General features: G+C 34.1%; 1 protein-coding gene and 1 long non-coding RNA gene across 2 annotated transcripts in view; one reads left to right on the top strand and one right to left on the bottom strand.

Annotated features, from left to right (window-relative positions):
* LOC139104127 (uncharacterized) overlaps window positions 1-16,315 on the bottom strand; it is a 133,066-nt gene that overhangs the window by 64,729 nt on the left and 52,022 nt on the right. The gene's annotated exons all lie outside the window — the stretch shown is intronic.
* Glurb (metabotropic glutamate receptor B) overlaps window positions 92-16,315 on the top strand; it is a 104,948-nt gene continuing 88,724 nt past the window's right edge. Inside the window, exon 1 of the mRNA XM_070659351.1 lies at window positions 92-1,776. The gene's annotated coding sequence lies outside the window, so the exon portion shown is untranslated. The remainder of the gene's footprint in view (window positions 1,777-16,315) is intronic.

Raw genomic sequence — 16,315 nt, 5'->3', positions numbered from 1 at the left:
AAAATATTTCGGTGGCACTTCTGTATTTCAAACGCGACTGGAATTTCGAAATATCGGTGACATATTAATATTATTTTTTTTTTTTCTCTTTTTCCTTTTCTTTTTGCGATTGCACCTCACCGCTATCAAGGTGCACTTAAAACCTATAAACCGTACAAACTATTCCACGAACGTTCTATATCTCGACTACGGCAGCGGCACTTAGCTTCCACCACTTAACATCTTTGCTCTTTTTCCATCGATTTTTTATACCTCTTTGAAATACATTATTCCGTGACATTGTATCGACATAAAAGACTTCGATAAAGAAATTAATTCAATAACTATTATTTAAAATCGGCGATTACATTTAAATAAATTTTAGTTGGCAGATAATCGGAAGGCTTTAAATTACCTCTCGTGTCCTGTATTAATAATCCGTAATAAATTATATGTTATACGCGCGAATGAAGTAGCATCTCGATATATCGTACGTATACCTGACAGCGTCGATATTGTTAGAGAACTTTGAGGATCGCGTTGCCTCGGCGGTGAGGTTTAATTAGTACGATAAGCGTAAATAGGTGAAAATAAAATTAAATCTCTTCCCTCGATACAACGAAAGGTTAGTCAAAGCTATCGCGCGATAAATTAACCCGTGCATACTCGACACATATCCTCGTGAATCGATTATTGTGCATTTTTCCTCAGCAAACTACGGGCATTATCGGCCAAAAATCCTATCGCCCCGAATACTTGATAAGGGAACGCGCGCTGCGTGGGATGCTGGGAAGAGGGGTTGGTTGAGTTCAAGCCGGCGCCCTCGCTCCACAAGTTCCTTCAGTATACGCGCGTAGCTACATTCGGTTGGATCCTATCTCGCACCGTGTTTGAAAATCGCGTCGTTTCTCGTTCACGAGAAAATCTTCCACGAGAGAAGGAATATCCTCAGCCGGCCGATTTATGCGTCAAACCACCGTCTGTGTTTACTTGAATTTCGTATATCGAAAACAATTTCAGCTAGAGCGAACGTAACTCGCTATATCCAGTGTTCTCCCCCCCCAAGCAGGATTTATAATGCTCGCTGTAAATCGAAACTTCGGAAAACTTGCGGAACCAAATTTATCGAAACTACACGTCGGTTGAACGTAGAAATTTTTTAACAAGCCTAAACAAACCGCGATCTGAGCTGTCATCTTGGAGTACGTTTAATTGTAATTACGCGAGTTTGTGTGAGGGGAAAAAAAAAAGTTACCGTCTACTACGATTGTATTTCAAAATGACTTTCGAGGCAATTGATTTGAAACGATCTCTAAATTCTTTACCGTCCAGTTATGAATGTTAAAATATTTGCAGTGCGTAAAATAAACGATTAACGAGTCAATTTTATTCCGCGAGAGAGATATTCCGATTGCAAGTGGAAAACAATTCGAACTTTTTTCCGGGCAATCAAAAATTCCGGCATGTAATTTCATATTTTGGAAGACACTTGAGCTGCGTACGCGGGGCATTCGTAATTTCCTTATCGCATCCATCGGAGATTCAATCGATTTCAATTTACGCGAGCGGGTACTGTCGAGGCAATATATCTTGAATTCCTTTACTTCTTCCAGTACGTTTGATAATGCTCGCCTGGAGAATTCCTTCGACAATGCTATCACTCGAAATAAAAAACGCGGCTTATTCGCGCGGGCGACCGTTATAAAATAATCATCCGCGTGTCACGATGCTGACATAGTGTTTCGATACGGAAGAAAAAAAAAATGGCAGCATTAAGATACGACGTTTAAATTAAGGGTAAGTGACCATCTCGATTGCGCGACATGCAAGAAAGCCTTCTCAGGGCTTCTTTGCCAGTTAATTAGAAAATATTTCTATCGCATAGCTTATTAGTAAAGACAAAGCAATAACTCTTCGCGTTAACGCAAAGTCATACTGACACGTATTGGCTGAGTAAGCGAGAACAATGTAAATACACGGCTTAACCACGTAGTTAATACTAGTTTAACGCGGAGAGAAAGAATGTGGGAGAGAAAGAGAGAGCTATATCTAAATAATGTTCCAATTTTCTCATGTGTCGGCAACTTTTCTATTTTTTACTGCTACGATTAAACCAAGATGTTAAATTAACCAAATTGTTTTCTTTTTTTTTTTCTGCTTAAGCTATTAAATATTATTTTTCCCTCTTTTATTTTCTTCCTCGCGTATTTTTTTTTTCTTTTCCTTTCTTTCCCCCAAGCAGTATTATAATTTATCTAATCTAAAAACTAATTTAATTTTTTATTCGTGCAATTAGTGCAATAAAACGATTGCATAATCGTTGGATAAAAGTCTTTATTTTGCCACCGTCGTCGCAAGTAAAAATTAATTAAGACTCTTACAGAAATTTTTTTTTTTTTTTTTTATTTCAATTTAATTCCCATTCTTCGCTCAGAATTTCTTATTGTGCCGTTAAAAGTAAAATTTCTCGTATCGCTCTCGGAGATATTATCCTAGCTACTATTACAAAGATGCATCGACTCTTATTTAGCCCCCATAAAAGAAAAAAGTCGATGGTCGAACAGCGAACCCTTGGACTTAGAGCGAACATCTAAGATCATCGTACGACCCTTTACGACCGCAGTAATTCTTCAGACCGCACACTGACTACTCTCGGTTATCGGTGTAACTACTTTGTGGCGGCAGGGCTCTCCCTTTACTTCTGATGAAGTTACACTAGTACTAGTGGTCCTGGCTAAGATCCATCTTGCCAACAGGCTCTCCCTCACCATCCTCCTAAATTTGCTGAAACCCTCGGACATGTCATACGGAATACAAAATTATCGAGCATTAGCGCGCGCGTTAAATCTCATTTGCATCGGTGCTACATTCTGATTATGGCTTTCCTCTGGAGCATACGACGCCTCAAATAAATGTTTCAAAGTGCTTTTAAAATTTTTAAAGAAATACGAGTAAAATAAATTAATAGAAAAAATATTACAGTGAACACGAAACGCGCCGTGCATCGTTTTTGTTAACAAAATTTTTTTTTTTTTTCTAAATATTTGTCTTCGATAAAAAATGCAGTAGCGTTTCTCACGACTGGTTCAAATAATAAAATAAATTGCTAAAGCTATCTTCACCTGAGATAAGAAAAAAAAAAAAAAAAAACGAAAAAGAAGATACTTCGGTTGCAGGCGTTGGTTTGCAAAGAGTGTCTCGACAGTGATTTATTATAACATTTCATTTCATGTAACATACTCTCGAAGAAATACTTTCAGCTTTAGACATACTTATGGTATACCTGGCTAGCAAACGAGTTGTACCTCGTCATAAATATAAAGGAAAATAAGAATTGCCGCGAACATGGTGCGAGCTACGCTACGCGTGTTGTTTTCCACCGGTAATATAATTTTGCATTACCTTTCTCTTAAATTGTTCCGCAGATTTTTGTACGTTAGAAATTTAAGAATGCGTGCGCCTGGCGATGTCAGCCCGCGAATAACTTTTAATGAAATGCAAACTTCAACCCAAGTTTATATCTAACTTCTGAAACCAAACTCGATTTTTGTCTTACGAATTTTCGACCCCGCCCACCGCGAATTCTTGTTCCAAGGTGGATGCGCGGCACGCCGTATCAAGTTCACCGTTTTAGAAACGCTCGAAGTTACAAAGTCGGGATTCGAGAAGCGTATTAACATTCAGCGAAATGCTATTGTATTCGGGGAGAATATTGCGAATGATAAACGGTTAGGAATGCTGGAATTATGTAACCTTATTATGATCGGGCTTAAACTTCCGGAAGTAATTTTTAAGACTTTATAGCTATTTTTAAGACTATTATCTGCCCACGTACTTCCGATGTCTTACGGGATGGTCGTGAGATGAATATGCATTGCGACAATGGAGACGAGAATTACCCCTTGACACAGATTCTAGATTATCGCTGCATTCTTGGAACGTTGTCACTATAGGGATGAGCGAATGAAGTAGGGATAGATGAAAAAGCGAGCTCTATGAGCTTGTTTAAAAAAAAAAGAAAAAAAAAATTCCGCATATATCGCGCGATAATCGATATCACGGGCAATAATTGTCGGTAATCCCTTAATTCGATCGCCGCCGATTTCCTACGAAACGACGGAAAATCTTAATAATTTAATAATATATCTTATCGTGAGTAAATTGTATTACATTTATGCGAGCACATTTCCACAGGACAATTCCGATTTGCATAAATGAAGAAGCAAAACTACTTTACATTAGATTTGATATTCTTCATGAATCTCATGAATCTCATTCGGACGATCTCAGAAAAATTAACAAATGTAAAGCTAGTGATATAACATTGTGTTTAATTTTTAGATCGGGATCGATCTAAAATTAGTTAACGGCTTGCCTGATTACTGATACGTAAATGTTTGTCTTTTCGAAAGTGTTGCGTGTCTGTGAGCGCGTAATGCCGGATATATTTTTACGTATACAAATAAAGAGATAACGAATAAAATCTAGTAAAAAGCAGCATTACCATTTATTTTCATCATTTCAACGCGCGCTGGCCGACGAACAATTTTCATCTGAATAATACGATATTCAATTAATTCGCGAACGCGCTGCACACTCGAAAAACGTGGTCGTAAATGAGGACTATCGCCGTGATAATTTTACAGCTTCAATAGCGACGTGCATGATGAATATCGCGCATATCTACGATCTGAACTGTTAGATATTTAATAATCGTATTATAATGCATCACGTACAGCGCCGACATAAATGGATTCTTTATTAAAAGGCGTACAGCGTAGCCGCAGAAATTTACGGACCATTTCAGTTCTTAATTGGTCTTTACATTTTATGAAAGATTTAATTCCGAAATATTCAAAAGGTGGTCACTCGTGAAAGTATGCTTATTTGCGGTTATTGCAGTGTATTTGCGCCTTTGAAGCTGCGTTTATAGCGTAATATCCCGTTGCATTCGTTACTAAATACGTGGTTAATTAACTTTGTGATAATACACCTCTCACATATTCAAATAAATCAATGAAACTTTTGAATCCCGATAATAATGCATTTATCATTAGAAAGTACAAACGGCTGATCCAAAATGTACGAACTGATATCACTGCATCTCAAAGCGTAAAAATTAAATAATCGCGTTAACGTAATCTAATATAAACGTGATTCGTTTATTACGTTACTGGGAACAATAATTTATCACCGGCAAAAGTATAAAGAGTAATGTGTCTATTACTTTCCGCGATTAGACGGACCAGTATTTTTAAACTTTATGGCAAATGAAAAATCTGCTGGTGGCAACCCTTCCGGGCACATAAAGAAGCGCAAACTTAATTAGTCGCGACAATGTCACTTTTAAACAAGCCAGACGTAGACGCAATTAACCACCGTAGGCGAAAATATAAAAGCCGGAACTTATTTATCTAGGTTACTTTTTTTTTCTTTTTTTTTTCCTATTTTTTTTTTTCTTTTTTTTTGTAAGATCAGATTTTCGATAAATCCGAAAAATATTAGTATCTCGTTAAAAGAGAGTTATATGTATATGTATATGCTCACGGTCATTTATTAAAAGCTCACATTCAAACAAATAACAGTTAAATAAAACCATTGTTCTTAAGCTGAAATAATATTAAATTTTCTCGATTTTAATACATTTTTCCAACGCGCGTTTCTATTCATTTTATATGCATATCGCAATCTTCATTAAGTTTTTAATATTCTTCGCAGCATCACACGCTCTTTGCCTGAATTCTCTTTTTATTTATCGCATACATATAGGATAATGCATAAAGTTTTGCGTTTCACGAGATATTTTTTCTTTCTTTTTTTTTTTTAAGATAACTGTAACTAGAAAAGTTTACATTGTTTTGATATTACAATAGAGTGCCGTCTACGATGCAAATATTACCGGAGAGTCAATTCTACGTACCGCCAATGATTATCCGCGAGACCTCGAATAACGGCGGTTTATAATACAATTATGCGGTAACGCCTCATTTCCGGCAGGATGTGACATTATTTGGAAATAATTACGTAAACACGACGAAAGTGCATCCACGATTAAGCCAGAAATTGGAAATATACCGTAGAGGTAGAGCCTTCGATATATTTAAGGCTAGTTTAAACAACATCTACGTTTTATGTAAGACTTCTAAAATTTAAAATAATGAAAAAATAGTATTTGTGTGTATAAAAGTATATCGTCTTTTGCATTCGTAAAAAGAAAATCAACTACTTACATTGAAACAAAAATAATGACCAACTCAGTGCCTAGCGAATCTATAAAAATATTGAATGAAGAGATAGAACATTGTTGAGAAATACTAATACCTAAGAAATAAACCTACATATACCAAAAAAAAATAAAATAAAATAAAGTATGGTTTAAAAATACCCTAATTTGTCTTTTCAAGAATACCGTCGTGTAACTTTTATTTTAGCAATCTAGGGTCTAATCACCTGCTCCCACGAGCAAAAGCTAGGACAGTTAAAAACAAAAAATAGTTAAGTACACCTAAAAAAAATTTCCGCAATACGGCATCTAATGCGCCGCATCGCGTCACGCTAAATTTCAACGACATATTATACTTTATTTTTGCGATTAACTGACAAAAAGTCGTTACATCATAATCTACCAACTTTTTATTTAGCTATCAATGACATCATCAATCTCACTAAACCTATTGTCCACAAGAAATGGACATCGTACATGTACGCGTTATCTTTACTTGATTTATTCAATAGAAGTATGCGATAAGCCTGATGCAACAAATTTAACAAATTTTTTTTTTTTAATATTTTAAATATTTTATTAAGTCAAATACGAGCTGCGTCTATTCAAACGATATGTTGAACAAATAGATGCATTTATCATGTTAATGGCTGTTTCCATTATTACTATTTTCGCTGTATAATTATTAATCCGAATACTAAACAGTTGGCCATAAAATATCCATAGATACACAATACATTACTATCCGAATATGTCAAATATTTGCAATAAGGGAATTACAATTTTACGTGAAATTATGGTTAAACTAAAGTTGGAAAATACTTTATACGTATATCTCTCCATATATTCCGAACATGATAGAATAATAGCACGCGAGCAAATACTTGTAGCAAAATTATAGCTCCCGGTACAACTATTAGGCTCGATCGCTTTATAAAATAGCACATAAAATTCTATCCTTATTTTCTTTTTTTATTAAACAGAACAGAATTTTTCGTATGCAAATAAAACAATTATATTCAAATTAAAAAAAGAAAGGGAAAAATTTGATTAAATCTCGTGTTGAAACTCACGAAACCGATGAAACTTTATCACAAAAATCACTCAAATCCTTTCTAGAAGTATTTTTCAATCGTTTTCTTGCAATCGCTTGGGGTCGATTCGTTTGACGATCTTTAGTTCCATCGAAACACGACGCAACCGCGTCTAACATGTTCTCTTTGTCCTTCGGACTGTGCACAACTATCGCAGGACAATCGGAAGACGCTTTTACTTGCGTTCAATAAGGCGAAACGAACAAAATGCTCAATAGCAAAGAAACGAATATCGCATCCTACCTTTTGAGATCGATAAACGATCTTCTCTCGCAATTCGAGAGAAACAAAATATATATATATATAAAAAAAGAAAAAAAAAATACGTTTAAAAATTGCGGATGTAAGATTTCGCCGGAAATAAATATCGGCAAACAAGCTGGACGAGTAACCTCCGATCGAGTTTGTTATCAGATAATATTACAAAAAAAAAGTTAAAAGATTAAAAGCATTTAATTTCCTATAAATTATTATAATAGAATAATGTACCAAAAGTGACAGACGGCTACAAAGAAATCATATTTAAATTGTCCCGTAATAAATTAATTGAATTTTAAATAATGTACGAAACTAAAACAAGCGTTAATTACTGCATTGCGGTACGCCATCAAAAACTCTCGAAAATTGAAGAAATATGCGGAAAAATCCGAGGAATTGTTTTTATTGTCATTAATTTTGAATATTTCGCATGCGATATTGATTACCGTCGATTTTGTCGGGCAATCATTTATTTGCTTCATGCAATTTTAATGCGCGCACCGCCGTTGACACTTTCTATTGAATAATACTGCTTCAGGTGGGCGAAAATATTTTCGCGGCTGTCGTCATTAAATTGAATTTTTCGGGAGCTGTCGTACGTACTGGAACTACTCACGAAACACTCGAATATGCGAAAAGGGCGATACATTTCTAAAGGTAAAATATTGATGGAATCTATATACATAATGTAAATTTTGTTTGCAGTTGTATACGGATACATATATTTAGGCATGAAATAATTTTGATAATAACACCTAGCAGCATAAGCTAGTGGGCTAATTTCCTTAAAAATTATAATAACGATTGTTCCCTGCATATAACTGCTGTGCATAATTTGCATAAGAACGTGACGACTAATAGAAGCGAAACGGAGTAACGTAATAAAAATATTTTACCGTAAAGAAAGTTGAAAATAAATTTTAATTTCATAATATTAATAATAAATATAATTAATTTAATTTATTATTTGTAACTTAATAATAATCTGTGAACCTATTGTCTTTGCTTGTTCTTACACTAAACCTTGTTCACGTATCGCGTTATTCATGCGCACTTGGAAAATAAAATCGATGTAGCGAAAAATAACTCGTAAAATTCCCATGAATCAATACTTTACGATTCCCATGAAAACTCAGATCGACGATACATATGACGTAAACGCGATAGCCGTTTTGTATCACTTGCATTAATGTCGTACCTATAAATGTAAGCTCCAAATAGACGATTTAATAAATAATTTCTAGTACGCTGAAGCCAGATGTGGAAAAAAAAAAAAACTGTGATTCAATAAACTATTAATTTAATTTTATATTATTTCCAGTGCGCAATATGGATCTGATATAAACAAGTAAACAAGATCGATTGCGTTAAATATTGCAGGAAGGTAAAATATTCTAATTAGAACAAGGCAAAATTATTTGCAAATAGTAAACAATTTTTTTTACTAGTAGAATTAAAGTAATATTCTAACAATTTCAAAACCCACATTCCGAGACTTGCTTTAGTATCTCAGATTAATTTAATTCTTTCTTTTTTTATTTTTTTTTTTTTAATTATGTACTTTATAAATTATATTGTTGTGTATAAATGTATGAAAAAAGAAACTACGCTTAAGTACAGAAAAATCTATGTCATCGCGGAGAAAAAAAAATCTATTTTTCCAGCGACATATCTCGGTATGCCCCGTTGCGAGTCTAACACTTTCATAAGTGAAATGGCGCCTCTTGTCTTAAAGTGTTAGCGAGATTATAAGTCGCGCAACAGGCGTTTCCACTACACACACATATGTATATATGTAATGAATAATATACTATATATTGCTGCGTCTACACTTCATAAACGAGAGAGAGAGAGAAAGAGAGACAGTGGAATTTTACGATTTTTTACGATTATGTTAATACATTAAAAATTCTATGCATGAGAATGATATAAGAAAAAAAAAAAAATATATTAGATATACATATAGAGCTCGCCATTATCTATTACTCGACATAAACATTTAACATTTTACGCATAAAAATTTATTATTATCACAAAGCTCCATATATCTATTTTTGCAGTTTATAAAATAAAAATAATGTTTTTAAATAGATGAATGAAGGTTTAGTTGGTGGATGAATAGCATAAATATAATCAGTTATTCAAGCCCACGATAAATCATCTTACATGAGCGCCATAGAAAATTCGTAACTCCGCCTTCTGTACTATAGCCGAAACTTTGACGGCGTGTGTGTTAGAACAATACACCATAAATAATACTCGTAAGCAGTAACGCCTATTATTGATCCTTCGTGTCCGAGACAGCGTATCTTGTACGTTAATAAAGATCTTTCGTTATTTTAAACTAACATGTTAGTTATACACTTCGCAAGCTAAATATTAATTTAATAAACAACTGTTTTTTTAATCTTCCTGTTACGTATTAAAAAAGGCAATTTTTTTTTAATATGCCCGAAGACCAAGTAATGAGATTTATAAAAAATGTACGATTGTCTTCAATTCATTATTACATTTTAAACTATCTCTCATTAATTTGAATCGCGTTTTAAAACGATCGTACAATATCACGTAGATTATTAGAATCATGTTCGCGACTGTGCTTTTAAAATCTCTTCCTAACGATTCCGCCAGGCATGTGAAAAAAATTAACGAGAATCGCGATAAGAAGTTAAGTGAAATACGTGATAATAATTCGTCTCAAATTCTCGCTAGCTCTGTGTATAAAAATGGAGAAAACAAAACGTAAAAGAAAAAGAAGCGAGCAGTGAACACTTGTTTCTCCTACCATTACCTACACGGTTTATTCCTCTTTTGAATACAGAAAGTGATTTTTCTTAATTAGGTACGAAAAATTAAGCAGAAAATATCAACGCATAAGCGCGAGAAGACTGTCCGAAGCAATCTGTAATTAACACTAAATTAAATTTCTCAGATATTATATAAACGGTACGTGAAAAGAACCTGCATAAATTTTTATAACATACTTTTATGTATGATGAAAACGATGAAACGCTCGAATAAAAAAATCTTCAGATATACGTCGATTCGTATGCTCGAATTCTTTTTGACGCAGCCTTTGACGCTATCTGCATTTAATTAACGTTTTGTTACCTTCGATTACTTCTCGTGGCGATTACTTTTACCGAGATTAAAATCCTCCCGCTATTTCGACAATAATGGCTGCGAAATAATTCAGAGTAGCGCACAATTTCACCGGCTCTCTCATCGTTCAAATCGCCGATAAATTTATCTACCCCGAAACGAGCGGAAATATTGAACTATTCGCGATAGGGAAATAAAAAGCAAATAGCTCGAGTAAAATCTGACCAAATTAACGTCTCTGCTACGGATTATCGATCGTTTAACGAATTAGTTGGAGGATTTACTTTCTAATAAATCCGCGTCGTGTCTGTTCGATAAATTTCAATATTCCATCATCTCACTCGAAGAGCAACGTTACCCCCGCCGGCGGACAAAGGATAGCGTGTCGTACCTATGTATCGACATAAACTACGATAGATATTGATGCATGTACAAAGGACAACGTTACGCATTAACGAAACAGCAATACATGCCCCGGAGCCTACAAGGAAGGACGAAATACAACCGCTTTATGCGGTAACGATGCTACGCCATCGATCATTTTCATGAAATACAGTTACGAGGTTCTCCCTCGTGTCGAGATCCCGCACTAAAGATATTAAATTGTCACTTACTGTACGCCATTGCATCTGCAGATGACATTCGCGGAGAATACAGATAGTGATTCATTAATTAACCTACCGTACGAGCCGCGGTACAAGTGTTATATTATTACGACGTTAGGAAACGAGATGAGAAAGCCTGCTCAGCTTTTCGTAATTATTCTGAATGTATGGTCTACAGATTTCACGCAGCACGAATTTCGCAGCGCTACGAACGTTTGTTTAAAAGAACCCGATGCGTGTACGGTTTCATATTTGTTACGTTACATAAAGAGTTATTATCAATTGTAAAGCGCGCTGCTTTTTTACATCAATATTTGCCCTCGATGTTTTACGTGATATATCTCGTAACTTGTTTTTCATATAATTTTTTCTTTCTCTTTTTTTTGATTACATACGTAATAACAGAAAAAAAAATTTCTACTCAAAATATAATGCTTAATCAGCTCGGCAGCGTGCTAAACTTGTATTTTACATCTGTAATCCAAATCTCAATTATACAAATTGTATCCAACGGCTTCCCTATGGACAATGTTTGCATTTGCTTCGAAGTAATTAGTTACGTTAGTTAAATATTCAATCGGAAGGTGACACCCGCTTAATTTACATCAGTTCCCTGCGGCGATACTTCGACAAAGATACACCCCCGGACTTTGCAGTTGCCTCCAAGGCATGAATATACGCTCGCGGTGATATCTGGCGTCCCATTGTATATATCTGATATCATAAACAAGGATTCACTTGAGGTTACATCGGCACTCGAGGCAAGCGGATGTACGAGAAATATAAAAAAAAAGAAACAGCGAGATTTCTCATTTCTCAAGAATATCAATAATTTTTACATTATTAATAGACGAGATATTAAATGACTGATCTTAATTAAGCGAGAAATTAAAAGATTGTTATAAAACGATGAAATAATAATACATGTACGAGAATTTTTTTTTTTTATTCTCTCTGCTTTATGAAAACTCATTACTTTATATAAATTTAAATATTTATACATGTCAACTAATGTGTGTAAAAAAAAAAATATTTTATCATCGTTATTGTATGCGTGAAAATAATGTAGGAATTTTATTTCTTCTAACTTATGACTGTTTCAATACGTGCGAAATAGGAAAGTCGTGCGGACCTCAAACTTCAACTGGATATTTTTTTTCCTGCGAATAAAAGACCCGAATAGCAGGCTATTTCTTTTCCGGCGGGCAGTGCGTCATTGAATGCGAGTCAATTTAAACAGTAAAATTTTTTTCATACAACTTGACACTGACGTACGATACGAAGTCATTTCTCGTTGAAGAGGGAGGGCAATTCACCTATTCCACCCACAGCTATTAAACTTTTTCATTCGTGTCATATCGATCGAAACGAACTAAACCAGTCGACAACCACCTAAGTTCTTTCGACTTTTAATTTTCCTTATCGATGCCGTTCGTTTTCATTCTTTTTTCTTACGGCGCCGACAAAACTTGCCTTTGTTACGTAAATGCAATCAAGCGAGTTCTTGCCATCTTCCGTTTTACAAAGTAATCACGAAAAAAAGTTTAATTTTATTTTCCTTTTTTTTTTTGACCGAGGATGAGACTATTTGAAAATTTAATAGCGAGTTATTACCGTTGTTTTATTTCAAAATAATTTTTTACTTACATTCGTGGATTGCAAATCACGATGTAATAAAATATTTATAGAATTTCTTTCTTCGTAACTAAATTAATATCAATAAACGTCATATTTTTATTTATCGAACAGTTCGAATAAATTGTTAGAAATATGAACTGCAATTAAAATAATGTCGAAGACAATTGAGGAACAGTAAAAGATACCAATAACTAGAAAACCACGATAGAAGCTCTACATGCGAAGAGTATATTGGGCATATATTTATCTTATTCCTTTTCATCTCTGGCTTTCTCATTTAGATTTCGTTTTGGAATAAAATAGTAGCTTTTTCTCGTAAGGAAATCTTCACACCTGTTCCTTCTTTGAAAGAAAAAAGATTGGCTTTTTCACTTTTTTAAGTAATCCAGTAGTAACGCGTGACTTTTTACCATATATTGTTACATAGCTAATGGAATGCTTTCAAAGCTAAATGCAAGTGACGCACAAAATAGCAAATAATTAAAAAAAAAATTTAGTACTAAAATATATTCGTCGCGTGAAAGAAAACAGTTTTAATCCAAAATACAATTCAAGAGAATCCAAGTCTTTAGCAAATATTAAAAAAATTTTCTAAATATTAAATATTAATTTTCTAAAAATTAAACTATAATATAGTATTATTTATGCGATATAATTATATTACGCTAACCCGTGTGAAGTGGGTATATTCTATCTTTCCGAGGAGAGCTGTATGTCTTGTGGTCTCCTAAGGATACAAATGAATCCCGCGAGAGATAGTTCTTACAACAGCAACACGTGCGGCGTTTTACAGGTGAGTTCGCGGCTTCAGAGAAACGCGAGATAAAATATTGGCGTTTCGTAATATCTTTCGTGAAATAATAATGTATTCGCTCCCGCGCTTCCAGACTGATGGACTCCATCTGGTGTAAAAAGAGAGGAAAAAAGAAAGAATATATAGACGTCCCATGTTGACGCCGGTGGCGAATCAGTCGGATGGAACAACGCGGCGCAAAGAGAATACCGTTGTGGATCACGTACCGTGCACGAACGTAGACGCGTCGATGAATTTTCTAAGAGTTACGAAAAAGAGAAGATTCGTTCAAAGAAAAAAAATAAAATAAAAGAGAGAGACCTCACGATATCATATTGTTCAATATTAAAAAAAAAAAAAAAAAAAAAAAAGGAAACTCTCTTCACTTTAGTCTTTTAATAGACTTAATATTAAGAGCTTTAAAAATTGAACGATACGATAGAGAGCCCCGATTTTATGTGAACACGTCGACATTATCATGAGAAATCTTATCTATTGACTATGGTTGATAAACATCTCATGTTGTATAGTGCAGATAATATTTGTGTTTGAAATATGAAGATAGAAGAAAAATATCGAGAAAAATGAAATCTTTACGTACACTTTTCTGTTTGTAATATTTCGATTCGTTAAATACAGCAGTTCGAGGGAATATCTCGTTACGCGTAAACCTTCTCTCGTGCCACGTATGTACATTATTATATTCATTATTTTATCACGCTATAATATTGCGCAGTTTAAAAGGAATCTTTTGTTATACTTGACCATGTGCCAATTTAAGTTTTGTGAGAAATTGGAACGAAACTTGCTAACGAAGAACCTAGAGAGCAAATCAGACTTCCTTTCTACTCAGCTTGTATCGGAAACGCCAACAATTGCAAATAAACAACCGCATCGTTTACGTAGTAACAAACTGATAGTGATCGATTTTTCCCAAGTGTAACAAAAAAAAAAGAAAAAAAAAAAAGAAATTTAGTACATCAATAAGCAAAAAGTTTGCCGATATATACCCACGGTTATTGACCTACAAGCAGAGGGTCCTAGAAAAAAAAAACTTCGATCTTAATAAAAGGTACTTTGCACTTTAGCGAGCCTTTCATTTCAGCGAACATCAGCGTTACATCATAACTTTCAGTAACCAAAAATAATATCAACTTCAACCAAAGATCTTACCCATTTTTTTTTTTCTTTTTCCGTTATATATAGTATATAACCATAAGGTTAAGTTTGACATCTTTTAGTGCTCGACTACAAGTTTCGAAAAGTAAGACGATGAGCACAGCGATATCGAATTCGCATTACATCTTGCTCGTTCTAGTATGAAATGTCAATAACTCGATTTTGCATATGCGGAATACTAAGTAAAGGAAATATCGCGCGAACCTTATTGTTTGAAGATATTTAGTGTTACGATAAAAAGACTTAACTTGTATCTTTAACTAATTTTAATTAATATAATTATCACGCGTTCAATCTGGTAATAAAAAAATTTTCAAGAGGCACGGTAGTAATTTTTATTTACTAAAAAAAAAATATATATATATAAATGTATATATTAAAAATTATTTATTAATATAAATATTATAAGAAATGATTGCGTTTGATGTTTTCTCCGGTGCTTATCGTGATCGCGTTTCAAAAAGGAAATTCGACAGAGAACATGATAGTATACCTCGTCGTTATAGTAACGTGGAAATCGTGTTTACCCAACATACTATTATGTATAAATCGCGTATCAGATAAAAATGTTATCTAGTAAATATATCGTCAAGGTATATCTCGAATGTTAGCGATAAAGACGATAAGAAAAGTATAAGATTACAATATATGTATATGCGTCAGGATTCGTTCTATCAAATCCTCTTACATGCAAATCTGTGATAAATTACTCAATTCAAAGTTCTTAAGCAACATTCAATGTAAATGCTTTTGATTTGATAGATATATCAAGAAGTTAAATAACATCGCGATATTTACATATGCAACACATATTTCACTCTATATTTTATTCATCTTTATATACTCGTTATTAATCTTTCGTAAAAGCTACACTTTCTTTTTTCCTCTCTCTCTCTCTCTCTCTCTTTGCAAAACGATCGATAAGAGTGCACGAGTAAGTCAGCGTGAGGTGACTTTAAGAAGGATTGCGCTGACAAATCGGGATTACAGATTTATAAACTTATTGAAAGCTCAAGTGTCAGTCAAGTGGATTTTGTTCCGCGGCTTCAGTACATGTAAAGTATATATTTTCCTAACAAGGATGAAGTTTGCATGAAGACAATTTCGGATTCTGTTTCTCTAAGAAAATATAGCCCTCCCAAAAAGTACTTCGATAATATTAAACGCTGAACAAATTTTTTTATATTAAATATATAATTCGTAATATGACGTATCGATACTCATTTGTTATAAGTTGTTTTTTTTAAATCAATTTAATTCGTTCTTACGCAAAATAAAGATTCGCACAATGTGCTGATGCATTTCCGTCTCGCGTAGCTTTGTCCGCATATCCGTCATAAAAATTTATATCCGCATGATACAAGCCCCAGCACTCAGTCCAACTGAGCCAAAGCAAACGTGCCATCGATTTGTCGTTCACGACACACTCAATCTTGTGCTCGAT

This window comes from Cardiocondyla obscurior, linkage group LG07 (genome assembly GCF_019399895.1).
Source record: "Cardiocondyla obscurior isolate alpha-2009 linkage group LG07, Cobs3.1, whole genome shotgun sequence".
Classification (NCBI taxonomy): domain Eukaryota; kingdom Metazoa; phylum Arthropoda; class Insecta; order Hymenoptera; family Formicidae; genus Cardiocondyla; species Cardiocondyla obscurior.
Note: the sequence above shows the minus strand (reverse complement) of the source record. Positions and strands in the feature narration are given on the sequence as shown.